Source organism: Eschrichtius robustus, chromosome 14 (genome assembly GCF_028021215.1).
Source record: "Eschrichtius robustus isolate mEscRob2 chromosome 14, mEscRob2.pri, whole genome shotgun sequence".
Lineage (NCBI taxonomy): Eukaryota > Metazoa > Chordata > Mammalia > Artiodactyla > Eschrichtiidae > Eschrichtius > Eschrichtius robustus.
In genome coordinates, this window is record NC_090837.1 from 41,324,178 (window position 1) to 41,339,145 (window position 14,968).

The 14,968-nt window shown below is 39.1% G+C and overlaps 1 protein-coding gene across 3 annotated transcripts in view; it reads right to left on the reverse strand.

Moving 5' to 3' along the window:
• The window catches only part of OSBPL1A (oxysterol binding protein like 1A), a 246,807-nt gene that overhangs the window by 210,883 nt on the left and 20,956 nt on the right, over positions 1-14,968 (reverse strand). The window contains exon 1 of one of the 3 annotated variants that reach the window (XM_068562861.1): positions 10,621-10,905. The exons of 1 other annotated variant lie outside the window; for it this stretch is intronic. The gene's annotated coding sequence lies outside the window, so the exon portion shown is untranslated. Of the gene's footprint in view, positions 1-2,111; positions 2,252-10,620; positions 10,906-14,968 lie in introns of those variants that run through there. One more of the 3 variants, XM_068562863.1, reaches the window with a different exon arrangement.

The following is a 14,968-nucleotide window of genomic DNA, read 5'->3' on the forward strand; positions in this document are numbered from 1 at the left end:
TAAATCAAACACAATGATTTTTTTTTGCCTACCTGATTAGCAAAAATAAAAAAATTAAACACACCAAATGCTGGAAGGAACAGAAAATGTGCACTCCAGTAAACTGCTAATAATATTATGCATATTATATATTATAATAACATTCACACAATCCTTCATATGTTGCAGAGGGAGAGGCAGCAATTTGACAAGATGAAATAATTTCAAAATACACAGAGGGTTCCAGGAGATAGCCAAGTAACAAATACCAGGGATCTGTCTCCCCACCTACACAACAACTGCACTGGCTGACTCTGTCTGATGTAACTAACAATTCTTTGGAACTCTGGAACCTCCTGAAGGCTTGCAACTGCCAGGGAAGACTTGGAAGGTAAATGTGGTTAATTTCAGCTCTTAGGGGTAGCAGCTCCCTACCCCCCACCTCCAGCCACTCAGCAGGCACCTGTGCATGTGCTTCTGGAGCAGCTTGCTGGAGCCGGCATCAGCAAAAAGGACCCTGTCCTCCAAATACTGGGGAGCCAGGCTCTGATCTCTGATTGCTGCTTCTGACCACAGAAATGCAGACAAAGAAGTGGGCAGCCATTGTTGTTGCACCTGCACCCTTGCTGCAAACCTCTCCAGTGGCCTGGACTGCCAGAGGATTTAAAGGGCCAGCACCCTTTTTCCCCCTCTCTTCTTTTTTTCTCTTATCCCACTTAAATTTCCCCTTAATTTCCCTCTTTTAAAGACTAGGACATTCACAAACAACTGCATATATGGGGAAAATTACAATGTGACTGTTCATGCCCACCAAAGGCTCAAAAAAGACATGAGACAACCTTAAGTTTAGGATGGCCCTCAGCAGAAAGGCAGTCTACAACAATCAAAGACAAACAAACAAAAAAAACCGACAAAAAATTAGCAAACCCTGAGGAAGAGGAGTATCTGATTTCTAGAGTTACTACATTAGATTCAAATGTCCAGTTTTCAGCAGCCAAAAAAAAAAAAATCACAAGGCATATAAAGAAAACAGGAAAGCGGGGCCCCTTCAAAGGAAAAAAATAAATCAACAGAAACTGTCCCTGAAAAAGAACTGATGGCAGATATTCTAGACAAAGACTTCAGAAAAATGTCTTAAAGATGCTCAGAGAACTAAAGGGATATATGGAAAAAGTCAAGAAAATGTATGAACAAACTTAAAATAAAGAGATAGAAAGCCTAGGGAATTCTCTGGTGGACCAGTGGTTAGTACTCCATGCTTTCACTGCCCGGGGCTCAGGTTTAATCCCTGGTTGGGGAACTAAGATCCCATAAGATGCACGGTATGCCCTCCAAAAAAAAAAAAAAACAATGCATGGCTAGATTGCATATAATTTCTTAGATTGTAAATATGTCTATATTTTCTTGAATTTCAGAAGGAAATTTTTTTAATAACAATTTTTCCCCTGAATTTTGTTTAGACAGAACATTGGTGAAAGTATTCTTTACCCGTGGGTGGAGAAAATAAGAGATGTCCTAAGAGAATAAAAGCCTAAAAGGAAACCAAAAAGAAATTTTGCAGCTGAAAAGTACAATAACTGAAATGAAAAATTCACTTGAGGGATTCAAAAGCAGATTTGAGCGGGCAGAAGAATCAGTGAACTTGAAGACAGGACAACAGAAATATCCTTTTCCTGCTTTTTAAGAATGAATCAAAGAACATTTGAAGTAAGTATCTTCAGAACATACTAGAAATTGTTTATTATTACCTTGGGTTCTCACTACATTGGGTTTACAGAAGAAAAAAAAAAAAAAACCCACAATTTTTTTTAAGTTTTTCAACTTCTGTAAAATAAATATGAAGAGGGTAAAAGTAAATCTATCATCTACTTAAACAGTTCATTGTAATACCATGTTAACCACGACAGCTGCTCATTAGTGCTGCAATTGGAATTAAGAATCATTCAAAGGTTTGCTGAGTACCCACCAATGACAGAGACTGCTACAGGCACTGGAGCTATGATGATGGACAATACAGTCCCTGCCCCCCAGGCAGGGCAAACACGCACACAATCATACCAAATGTGCCAAGTACAGTAATGAACAAGGGACGGTGGCTGTACAGAGGACAAAGGGGGTGATTAGCCCTTCACCTGCATTAGTATGGGAAGGAATCACAGAGAAAGTGAAATTTAAGCTGGGACTTGAAAAATGAGGTCACCAAGACCAGCAGGATGAAGAAGGTTTCCAAGCCCGATGGACAACTGTTACACCAGAAAAAATCTTGGTTGAAGATGTGGCTCCATTTGGTCGTGGTGAGTTTGAGATTCCTGTGGGAAACAGAGAGGGAGATGCCCAATAAGCAGTCAGCTAATACCAGCCTGAGCAAGAGAAAGCAGTTATAGGCTAGAATTAAAATGGGGGGAGTTATCAGCTCATCAGTAGCCATTAAAGCCATAGGGGTAAATACGACCTCTTACTGGGAGAAGACCAACACTGAAGGCGAAGGCGGCCAGTCACTACGGTCCAGCAAGAAAGGCCTAAGCATGGACAGAGGGACAGGAGAGGGCGATGGCACTGAAACCAAGAGGGGAGAGGGTTTCAAGGGGTTGGATAGGTGTGAAATGTCAAAGGAAAGGCAGGGACAAGGCCTGAAGATGCCGACTGGTTTGGCAGCTAGGCCACTGATGAACTCAAGGATACTTTAAGTAGAAATGACAGAGGTAAACAGATGTGGGTAAACTGAGGAGTGAAAGTGGGATGATGGGGAGAGACTGCAGCAGATTCCTTGAAAGCAACTCTGTTTTGAAGGGCTGGGGATAGCTTCAGTTTTCGGATACTAGATTCCTGGGCGTGTTCGTAGGTTGTGGGACAAGAGCCAGGAGAGAGGAAAAGCTTGAAAGACAGGAGGAAGGAGGGAAGAGAGATGAAAAAGATCCTAGAGGAGCCTGAAGTAAGTGGATGAAAAGCCCAAGCAAGGATTAGCCTTGGAAAGAGGAAGCACCACACTAAGGCCGGGGGCAGGGCAGAGGGTAGTTAAGGGGCCAGTGGGGAGCTGGGTAGAGCTCCTTCCTGTCTGATGCTGCCAATTTCCTACGAAGAGAAACAGATTCTTAGGTATCTTCATAGGCAAGAGGAGTCTTACTATGAGACAGGATGGGGAGGGAGGCATGGAGGGGAGAGGTAACAGAGGTAAATAGAACAGATTGTTTGAAAATTAAAAAGGGTACAAGGCCAGTTAAATTTCACCGAGACAGAAAATTAAAACTCTTGTTGCTCTATGCCTAAATTCCATATGTGTTCATTTTAACACAGGCACCTGTCTGATTAAAAAATATTCTTAGAACAATTCATTCTCTCCTTTTCAAAAGCAATTTCCCACCACATCCATTAAAACTAGCTACTCTACCTGCAGGCTGAGCAGACTCTAAAGGTTTGCCAACTGTAACACTTGGGACTTAGTCAAATAAGCAAGACCTTGAGGGTAAATTCCAAAACGCAAACAGGCATTTTCAACACTTTTCCTTTATAAACTTCTATTACTTTAGAAAGGAGTGGTAGGAGTTGCGGGGTGGGCTGACACTTTGCCCTATCTCCCTTTAGAAACAATTTTGTAAAATCATATATACATTTAGAACTTACTTCCATAAACAAATTATGTTAGGAGCAGAAAACAGTAAAAACACAATTTTATAACAAAATAATTTCCTAGTGCCTCTAACACCCAGTCAAAATAGCACAACTCCAAAAATACCTGTAATTTAAAGACCAAGTAAACTTCTTAAAATGATAGCTGTACTACAGTAAAACAAAATGATCATTATGTTCCTTTCAGCTATGCTGCAAAGAAACTCAGAAGATGTTCCAAACCAAGACATAAAAACATTCATTATTTTTTCTTCATCCAACAACCATTATAACTAAAAGTCCACTGCCGTCTATGCAGACCTGAAGATTCAGAATTTGATACATCAGTAGTACCTAAAACTTTATTCCGCAGGTCAGCATCTAGGTAGCCAGCTTGGGCTAGGAAGGTGCCCAACATGACATCCACAAGAAGCTGCAGTTTCCCCATCACCTCCAGGGCCAACAACACTTTCCCTATCTCTACTATCACAGTGTTACTATCAAGAAACCCTTAACTGAGGGCTGACCACGGTCCAGGCATTGTTCTAAACTTTGGTGACACACTAATGAATAAAACCAGGCCTTACATTAGGATAATTTATGTTTTATGTTATTATATATTTTAACATATATAATATATATTAATATATATGTGCTTATATTTATATATTTTATATATATATATATACACACACACACACACACACACACACACACACACACACACACACATATATATATATATATATATATGTATACACACACATTTTTTTTTTTTTTTTGGCCATGCTACACAGCTTGCAGGATCTTAGTTCCCTGACCAGGGACTGAATCAGGGCCACGGCAGTGAAAGTGCAGAGTCCTAACCACTGAACCGCCAGGGAATTCCCAGTAACTTATGTTATACAGAAGTCAACTGTACAAATAAATTACTATCCACATTTCTCAAGAGGTCTGACTTGCCATCTCCACTCCCAAACTCCACTAGATCCCCTTTATAAACCTTCACAGCACCTTATTTTTGCCACAAATGTCTGTAGGTGCACATATGGTCATTTCTTTGGCTCTCCCTACACTACACTGTAAACTTAATGAGAAAAAGGGTCCCACATTTCTTATGTGTCCCCACTATATCCCTAGTACCCAGCAAGGTGCCTAGAACAGAGCAGGCAACCAAATATTTATTAAATGGACGGATGGATGAACGTGGAATTAGGTTTTCAAGAACAAAAGCAACACCGATTGGAAGGCCTAAGAGTAACATGTTCATTATAAGTGGTACACCTTTATCCAGTGATCAAAAAATGAAGTTTTTTTTCCTTATATGCCACAGGAAATGAATTAAGATCATACCAAAAATCATACCTTTTTAAAATATACACTCCAGGATTATTGAGGATTATCACTGCTTCTTTAATTTGATACATCTCTAACTTATAAATAATTTGTGGTTAACAGTTAACTTTAGAAAAAATACAAAAATCAAAGAATCCAAATTCAAATGTTGAACAGATGTTAAAAAACTTTCTTTGGACTCATGAGAGCTTATTTCAAAATGCACTGTCTCTGATGTTTAAGCCAAAAGAAAGACAAGTAATCCCTTAATGTATCTTATGAGACTAGATTTGAGCCACATCCTATCAGCACATATAGTATTTTTCAGTATCTCTTTGTGGATATTTTCAGCCACTCTTTTCACATTCACGCAATTCCAAACTCTGTTTTTAAGATTCATGAATGAGATTTTAATGGCCAAGAGAATGTTTTCGAGGAAATAACTAGTCAAAAACATTTTGAGCTTCAAAAACTAGGAGACTAGAGACCTTATGTTTTGCCTTATGTTTCCTCTCCTCCAAGGTCCACTGGGGAAGCCAAGCTTCTAATTCTAAATTATGTTGTGGAAAGCAAATTTCTGTTTTGTTGTTGCGTAAACACTGTATATTACCTAATTAAACTGGTCCCCATACTTGATAATCCATGCCACTAAATCCCCATTCACTACAGTGGATAAATTCTGTGGCCCTAACAACTCTGAAATCTTGGCAGAGACCACTTGTAGCTTAAAGGGCAATCAACATTCAATTCAGTCAGAGGTCTACTATTTTACAAGTTGAACTGCTACTTTTACTATTTCTACAGAATCAAAGTAGAAAATTCCTAGAGAAATCAAAGACAGTGAAGTTCAACAATCAGAGCTAATTCCCCTGAGTACCAGACATTCAGAATATTAAATGATGTGTCCTTTAACAGAGTTCTTAAAGGTGTTTGAAGACTTAAAATTCAAAGACCTCCAGGCTAACTTTATTCGATCATACATACGGCAATATGTAACTGGACATTATAAAACGTCAGGGAAGTATGGTGAATCCTCAAAAACTTAAACGTAGAATTCCCATATGATCCAGCAATTCCACTTCTGAGTATATACCCAAAAGAATTTAAAGAAGGAACTGCTGAAAGAGATATCTGCACATTCATGATCACAGGAGCATTCTTCACAAGAGCCAAGAGGTGGAAGCAGCCCAAGTGTCCACTGGTGGATGAATGGATGAGCAAAATGTAGTATACACATACAATGGACTATTATTCAGCCTTCAAAAGGAATGAAATTCTGAAACGTGACACAACAATCATGAACCCTGAACACATCATGCTAAGTGAAATAAGCCAGACACAAAAGGACAAATACATGACTCCACTAATATAAGATACTTGGAGTAGACAAATTCACGCAACCAAAAAGTAGAATGGTGGTTATTAAAAGCTGGGAGAGGAGAAAATGGGGAGTTAGTGCTTAACAGACACAGAGTTTCAGTTTGAGATGATGAGAAAGTTCTAGAGATGGATAGTAGTGATGGCTACTGCACAGTATACTTAAAAATGGTTAAAAACATATGTTATATGTATTTTACCACAATTAAAAAAAAATGAGGGGGTTCAGTTGTTAAGACTTCGCGCCTCCACCGCAAGGAGCGTGGGTTCAATCCCCGGTCAGGAAACTAAGATCTCACATGCCGCGCAGTACGGCCCAAAAATTTTAAAAAAAAAAAGAGGAAGCATCTGAAATTTGGCTCTAACAATTGAGAAATAGCTTTTGTACTAATAACAGAGCCAAAGGAAGCTAATTATTCAAAACTTGTTATGACTATATGTTGTGATGATTTTTAAAATTCTCAGATACTGATTTTATGCTTGGTAATACATTATTAAAATAATATTTGAAATATACTGTATACTAGGGATTTGAATAGTGAGAAAAATTAAGTATTTATGAATACATATATTTTACAAACTAAGTCTTTAAAACAAAAAAATCTCTAGTGTGCTCAGCACTGAATTCCGAAGTACACTAGTTAGCTGCTTAATGGCGCTTTCTTTTTCCAATATTTCTCCTTCCAATATTGTATTTTTAATATAAGGAAAATATTAAAAAATTAAAGTGACTATGTTAAAACATGGCAATAGAAATAGAGTTTTGCTCTCAATCTTGTTAGTTCCTAGCAAGCAATCATTAAGTTCTTTTACGTGATCACATATTCCTCAGTGTATGTATGTGTGTGTGTATATACCTATTTGTACATAGGCATATACAAATATGTATATATAGAACTATGACATTTGTGATAACACAAATAATTAATGCATTTTTTCTTGGTTTCGAAATTTAGCTTTGGTAGATAGATTCATATTTAAGCTAAGACTGATTTTAGAGATGAAGAAACTGAAAAGCACAAAGATAAAGTTAATTGCCAAGGGTATGGCTTTAATAGCCACAACCAGAATCTAGAACTTCTTATCAAGGGATGAAATATTATTAATGCTATATATTTATAAAACTCAATTCAGCCTCTAAAATTTAAGGTCCTAGTTACTGTTCATGTATGAGCACTGAGAAAGCTGAATCTGAATTATAGCTTAATCCCCTCATTTTAAGAAGATTTACTGACTGAAATGAGACATCCAAAATATGGCAATTTAAGGAAAATGACAGCAAATTTTAAAGTCTATTTTAGGAAGCACTTGCCTTTTTTAAAAATATGAAATTAAATTAAAAATCACTTAATTTTTAATTCAGTGAAACTTTTTCTCTAACTTCAACAGGACCCTGTGTCCTGATAAACGACATCACCTCTTTTGCAGGAGAAATGATAGACACCTGGCTATAATTGTGATATGTCTTACTACAGTTTGTAAGCCATTGAAATCAATGTAAAATGCCTATACCAAATTATTTACTTTATATTCGACTTATTTACATTACTGTCTCTTATTCATTACGTACCCACACTGACTTGGATGCCATACAGGTATAATAAAAGAACAAGCCTACTTGCTGCCTATTTATTTATTATTTTACCTTTATTCAGTCGAAAATGTAAATGTTTAACAAAACTGTTGAAAACGAAATAAGCTTCATGGCCTTGCTTTATGAAATTGTTTAAACCTTAGGTTGCTATACATTTTATCTGCTTCACAAACAAGAACTAACCCTCAGATGCAGCTCTGATTTCAATTTGAACTTCGTAGATTATACTGTTAATAAACAGTTAATAAAAACTATTAACTATTGTTTCCAAACAGTTTGGCCCATAGAAGCAAACGGCAGAGAAGTCCACAAATTAAGATAAATACAGTTTTAGATAATAATACCAACCAGGAGGCTGATCAACTGTTACCTTCCAATGAAAAAATTCCTTAAATTTTAGATAAAATGTATTTAAATGTTTCCCATTTTATTTCACATTTGAAAATTATCTTCCAAGCTTAATGAAACGTGTAATAATACTGACCAGTTATCCACCATATGGCCAGAAGTTTCTCTTTAAAGGAAAACTTTAAACAACAAAGTAAAAACGTGGTTACTTTCCATTGTCACATGATAGGAAACTGTACAGTTAAAGACCACTTTCACTGTATAGTACAGTAATTTCCTATTTGCTGGCTGATGAATACAACTCAGAAAAAGTTACTGACCTAGTATATCCTCTTACTTTAGGCATTAAAAAGTATTCTTATACTTGCCCACCTTATTAGTGGATGAGATCAGGTAAGAGAAAAAAATGCAACATTTCTAGGGATCAAGAACATCCTGTAAGATACTTATATGACATTATGATCATCAATATATTCTGTACAGAATGCAGGAGAGTATCTTTTCTGACACGTCATTAATGAATCCTGGTGAGATTGGTATCAGCTGGTGCCTATACTGCTAACACCTGTCCTCCTCCTAGGAACTGGAAAGAATTTACAAATCAATAAAGTTCTAATTACCACCAGACTTGGCTGAACCACTTCAAATTTCTTACATGTGCTTGCTCTATCCTCCATATGTTATTAGTTAGGCTGATTTCCACTTTCTATTGACTACTTTTCTCAGTGAATACATATAATGTACAAAAGCTCAGCTCCTAGTAATAGCAAGAGGTAAGAAATTGCCAAAGTGTCAAGTTTGAGGTATTATAATTATAGATATGTCTAAGTAAAATAAAGCCACATGAAGAAAAAATGTGTTAAATAGACATTGCACCACGTTATCACACAAAAGAAATTGGCTGTATTTTTCTACCTAGTTGCTGGTTCTAAACAAGCATCATTTCCCTTTGCTTTGGGGGAAGAGTGGGAAAGCAATTTTCACAGAAGTAACATCTAGCTGCTCTGAATTACAGGTGTAAGTGCTGTGCAAATAATACCTGCAAGGCTGAGCAGCCTCCAGAGACAAGGATTAGCCAGCCCCCAACCCCCAAATTTCTGCTGATGAACAAAGGAGATATTTAGCAAGTGTCATCTGATAAACAGACCCTGGCAAAACCCTACACTGATACACAACAACTGCTCCAGATAAATCTACTCAACTTGCGGCAGTTAACTCCTATTTTGCATATCAGTTGCTCAATGCTGGGAGAGTTGCTCTGCCTGGGAGAAAAGAAAAAGATAAATTTTAAAAGGAACGTTACTGACAGTTTTCTCCTCTCCCCCCTCCCCCTCCCCACAGACTGGAGATAGAGCCCTTAGTTTAGAACCTGGGGATGAAAAAAGGTTGAATTTTATAACTATTCTGTAATTAATACAGAGACCTTTAAAATCTCAGCTGGGGAATTCAGAAATTACACCTAGGCACACCGGCTGCAAAAAATTCGTTGCCTCAGAGTCAGACCACGAACATTGCTAAGCCATCAAAACAAATCAAAGTATTTTCCAAATTCTGAGTCAAGAGGTGAGGATATTTTGAACTCTATATCCAGAATGCATCAATTACAATACAACGGCTGAGATTTTCAAGGAAAACACACCACTGATTTTAAAGCTGATTTCATTGTTATCAACTATCCACAAAAGCCTAACCGCTAAATTTGCAACATTCAAACAGTCTAGTTTAAGTTAACATCGTCTGCCAACAGTTCAACTTCACAATACAATCTGCATAAAGCAAAGGCTTTCACAACTGAAAACTAATATTAACTACATCAGGATAACCCTTTTCAACGCCTCCTGCCAATCAGCAGGGCCCCCGGGTAAATTAATCCTTGTTTCTCTTGTGCTGCTGTAATCTTTCACACTGTTTCTGAATTCCTCTGATAGTCTTTCATGCTAGTAGAATTGAGCACGAGGTACACTGTGAGAATGGTCACGTGAACAGCTCGTGACTTCCACTGTGAATCAATCCTCTTCACGCCAGTAGGAAACTAAAAGTTGGAATGCATACATCCAAGTACCGAGAAAGCAAGCAGCTGATGACTTAGTAGGGAATGCATGTGGCACCAGGACGAAGTCCTAACACCCTAAGTGGAAATGCAACAAATGCCAACATCTTGCTGCTTGTAACAACTAACTTCCTCGCAGCGCTGGAGCAGCCAGGGACTTCGGGGAAGCCTACCTCTGGCTCAGAGCTCGGCATCTCCAGGCCACGACCCTGACCATCCTCGGAGACGCGCGGAAGACGCGCCCTCGCCCCCCACCACGCGCGGACAGACCTCCCCCACCACCAGGCAAGGGGGGAGCCCGTTCGCAGGGGAACCGGCCTAGAAAACTGACCTACGCTGTCACCCGGGCTCCCAGAGCTCCCGGGGTGGGGACCACAACCGCAGGCTCCCCGTCTGCCCGCCTCACGCCCAGGAAGCGGCCATCAGCTGGCTCGCACCCCCGGAAGACTCGCGGCCCCGCGGAACGTCGGACTCCGGGATCCCTGCGCCGGGAACTGGGTGTAGCGCAAGGCAGCCAGGCACCACTCCGCGAGGTGGCGCCGCCCCTCCGCGCGTCCGGCCCCACGAGCGCGCGCGCGCGCCCTGATTATTTACGGCAGGCCCGTGCGGGACGTGACCGGCGCGCGGGCCTCGGGGCGCGCTCGGCACCCGGTCCCGCCCCCGGCCTGGCACGTCCCGCCCTTAGCACGCTCCAGTCCCGCCTGGACTACCGAGGACGGTTCCAGGCTTTGCCAACCGCAGCCGGGAAGGGCAGAGCCTTCGCGCTCCTCCCACCACGCCCCGACCCGAAAGATGGATGGACCCTACTTCGAAGGACCCCCCCAAGCCAAAGCAAATGTAAATACTGGGTTAATGCTCTGGAAATTTGTTATTAAACCAATACATCACCCAACTGCCCAGATTTTTTCTTTTCTGCTTTGGTTACCACTTCACTTTACCCATGGGAACTTAATAGGCCGTGTAAATTGGCTGCACCTCTTTCTCTTTTCACATGTCAGAGAATGGTCTTTAAATGCTAACAGGTGTAAGCATGTAAGATGTATATGAGTGAGGTATGCTTAAAGAGAGAAGGTTTTCCAAATTTTCCTTCACTTCCTCCCCCCATCAAATACCTTTCATAAAGAGTCCACCTCTTGAGACTCGCACAACAGGTCTAGCCAGAGCAGTTAACACATAGTCTATAATGTGAAGGTTCAAACTCTAGTGTAATTACACCCTTTTAAAAAATGCATAGCTGAAAAAGACAAAGGAAATTATGAGCATAGGGAAAAATTTTCAACTTTCTTGTATTTTCCAATGTATTTAATGAACATGTTCTTTTGTAATGAAAATTAATAAATAGGTATCATTTTTAAGGGACTGTAGATTTGCAGTCAAGTCTAGAAACATGTATTGAGAACCTATTACAGGCCAGTTGGTGATGCACTACATGTGATACATGATGTGGCAGATCTCTTAGAATGTCTGGAGAACACAAGCAGCCTTGCTTATATATCCCAGCTTAGTATCATCTTTTATTAAGAAAAAAAGGGCACTTGAAGAGCACAATACTTCGACTGTAAATTGTGTGGTAACTAAGGCAGTCATATTTGCCTCACAGAGAAGAAACCTCAGAGCTTATTTTCTAAGGATACTGAATTATCTTCACAGCCAAAATAAAAATTGACTACCAAAATAATTTTCCACATGATTCCACAAAAGCCTTTATTCTCACTAACATGATTTAACTGCGTAAATTCACTACTCTCATTTTTTTCAATTCACTTTACTCTCTTCTTGAGTTTGTAAATGAAAACACATCCTAGCCAATAAGAGGATGAGAGTAACAGAAGGTAATCATCATGACTACCAATAAAAGAAGTTCTGATCTTGGTAAGATCACTCATTGTACATATTTTTACAGGAGTCTCTTTGATATTTATATAAACAATCTTTAGGAAAAGCTATCTCTTTGGCATTTTTATTTCTGACTAGTACAGATAAAAACACAACAAGGGTGTAACAATTCTTACTGTAGAACACTGCTATCCAATGGACTTTCTGCAATGATGGAAATGTTCTATAATTCTACCTTGTCCAATACAGTAGCCACCGGCCACATATGCCTACTGAGCTCTTGAAATTTGGCTAGTGTGATTAAAGATTTGAATTTTTAATTTTATTTAATTTTAATTAATTTTAATTTAAATAGCCACATGTGGCTAGCAGCTACCATAATGGATAGTGCTGTTCTAGAACAAGAAAGCAATTACTATATTGCCCCCAGTTGTGTCATACTCTATTTTGAGAAACGTGTGGCAGACATAGAACATCTGGAAACAATAACTATTTTCTCCAAACTCTTTTCTGAGCTTGTGAGCAGGTAGATATTTTAACTTTGCAGATGGAGCATGTTAAAGGTACTATGTCAATAAAGATGTTAAAAGAAAAAAAAAGTTACTATGTCACTCTTATCTACAAAGCATGTAAGTAGGAATAGAACTGGTAGGTCTGGATGAATAGAAAAGGGATTTGGGAGTAACTAACCCTTTGCCCTGCCATTCCCAGGCCTGCCTGACCCAACTGAAAAGTTAACCATTTTTCGTTCTCAAGATTGCTTTGGCTATTCGGGGTCTTTTGTGTTTCCATACAAATTGTGAAATTTTTTGTTCTAGTTCTGTGAAAAATGCCAGTGGTAGTTTGATAGGGATTGCATTGAATCTGTAGATTGCTTTGGGTAGTAGAGTCATTTTCACAATGTTGATTCTTCCAATCCAGGAACATGGTATATCTCTCCATCTATTTGTATCATCTTTAATTTCTTTCATCAGTGTCTTATAATTTTCTGCATACAGGTCTTTTGTCTCCTTAGGTAGGTTTATTCCTAGATATTTTATTCTTTTTGTTGCAATGGTAAATGGGAGTGTTTTCTTAATTTCACTTTCAGATTTTTCGTCATTAGTGTATAGAAATGCAAGAGATTTCTGTGCATTAATTTTGTATCCTGCTACTTTACCAAATTCATTGATTAGCTCTAGGAGTTTTCTGGTAGCATCTTTAGGATTCTCTATGTATAGTATCATGTCATCTGCAAATAGTGACAGCTTTACTTCTTCTTTTCCGATTTGGATTCCTTTTATTTCTTTGTCTTCTCTGATTGCCAAAAGACAACCATCAGAATGGGAGAAAATATTTGCAAATGAAGCAACTGACAAGGATTAATCTCCAAGATTTACAAGCAGCTCATGCAGCTCAATAACAAAAAAACGAACAACCCAATCCAAAAATGGGCAGAAGACCTAAATAGACATTTCTCCAAAGAAGATATACAGATGGCCTACAGACACATGAAAGAATGCTCAACATCATTAATCATTAGAGAAATGCAAATCAAAACTACAATGAGATATCATCTCACACCGGTCAGAATGGCCATCATCAAAAAATCTAGAAACAATAAATGCTGGAGAGGGTGTGGAGGAAAGGGAACACTCTTGCACTGTTGGTGGGAATGTAAATTGATACAGCCACTATGGAGAACAGTATGGAGGTTCCTGAAAAAACTACAAATAGAACTACCATACGACCCAGCAATCCCAATACTGGGCATATACCCTGAGAAAACCATAGGTCAAAAAGAGTCATGTACCAAAATGTTCATTGCAGCTCTATTTACAATAGCCAGGACATGGAAGCAACCTAAATGTCCATCGACAGATGAATGGATAAAGAAGATGTGGCACATATATACAATGGAATATTACTCAGCCATAAAAAGAAATGAAATGGAGGTATTTGTAATGAGGTGGATGGAGTTAGAGTCTGTCATACAGAGTGAAGTAAGTCAGAAAGAGAAAAACAAATACAGTATGCTAACACATATATACGGAATCTAAGGAAAAAAAAAAAAAGGCCATGAAGAACCTAGTGGCAAGACGGGAATAAAGACACAGACCTACTAGAGAATGGACTTGAGGATATGGGGAGGGGGTGGGGTGAGATGTGACAGGGTAAGAGAGTGTCATGGACATATATACACTACCAAATGTAAAATAGATAACTAGTGGGAAGCAGCCGCATAGCACAGGGAGATCAGCTCGGTGCTTTGTGACCACCTAGAGGGGTGGGATGGGGAGGGTGGGAGGGAGGGAGATGCAAGAGGGAAGAGAAATGGGAACATATTGTATATGTATAACTGATTCACTTTGTTATAAAGCAGAAGCTAACACACCATTGTAAGGCAATTATACTTCAATAAAGATGTTTAAAAAAAAAAAAAAGTTAACCAACTTCAGATCACAATGTGCTTCATCAGAATTACCCATTGCCTGGATCCACCAGGATTCTTTTGTTCACTTGTTTCGGGTAACTTAGGAGCCCACAACTACTACTGCCCACCCCACATTCCAGCAATTCCCTCCAGAATAAGATTCCCTCCAGATTACAGTGCCCAATGTTTGTGTCCCTGCAGTTTTGTCTTAGCCTGAAACACCCCAGAATGCACTTCATGCACTGCATGTTTTAAAAACACTCCCCCCGGTGCCAGTGTGACTTTGAAGTGCTGCAGGAGCACACTAAAGGCTTATTAAAAGGAGGATTTTATGCACTGAGACTTTGGGGAGGGCTTTGGGTAAATATTGCCTGGAATGCTGAAAAGTAGGTCAGATGTAATCAGGCAAATCCAGATAATTTGTTGAGTT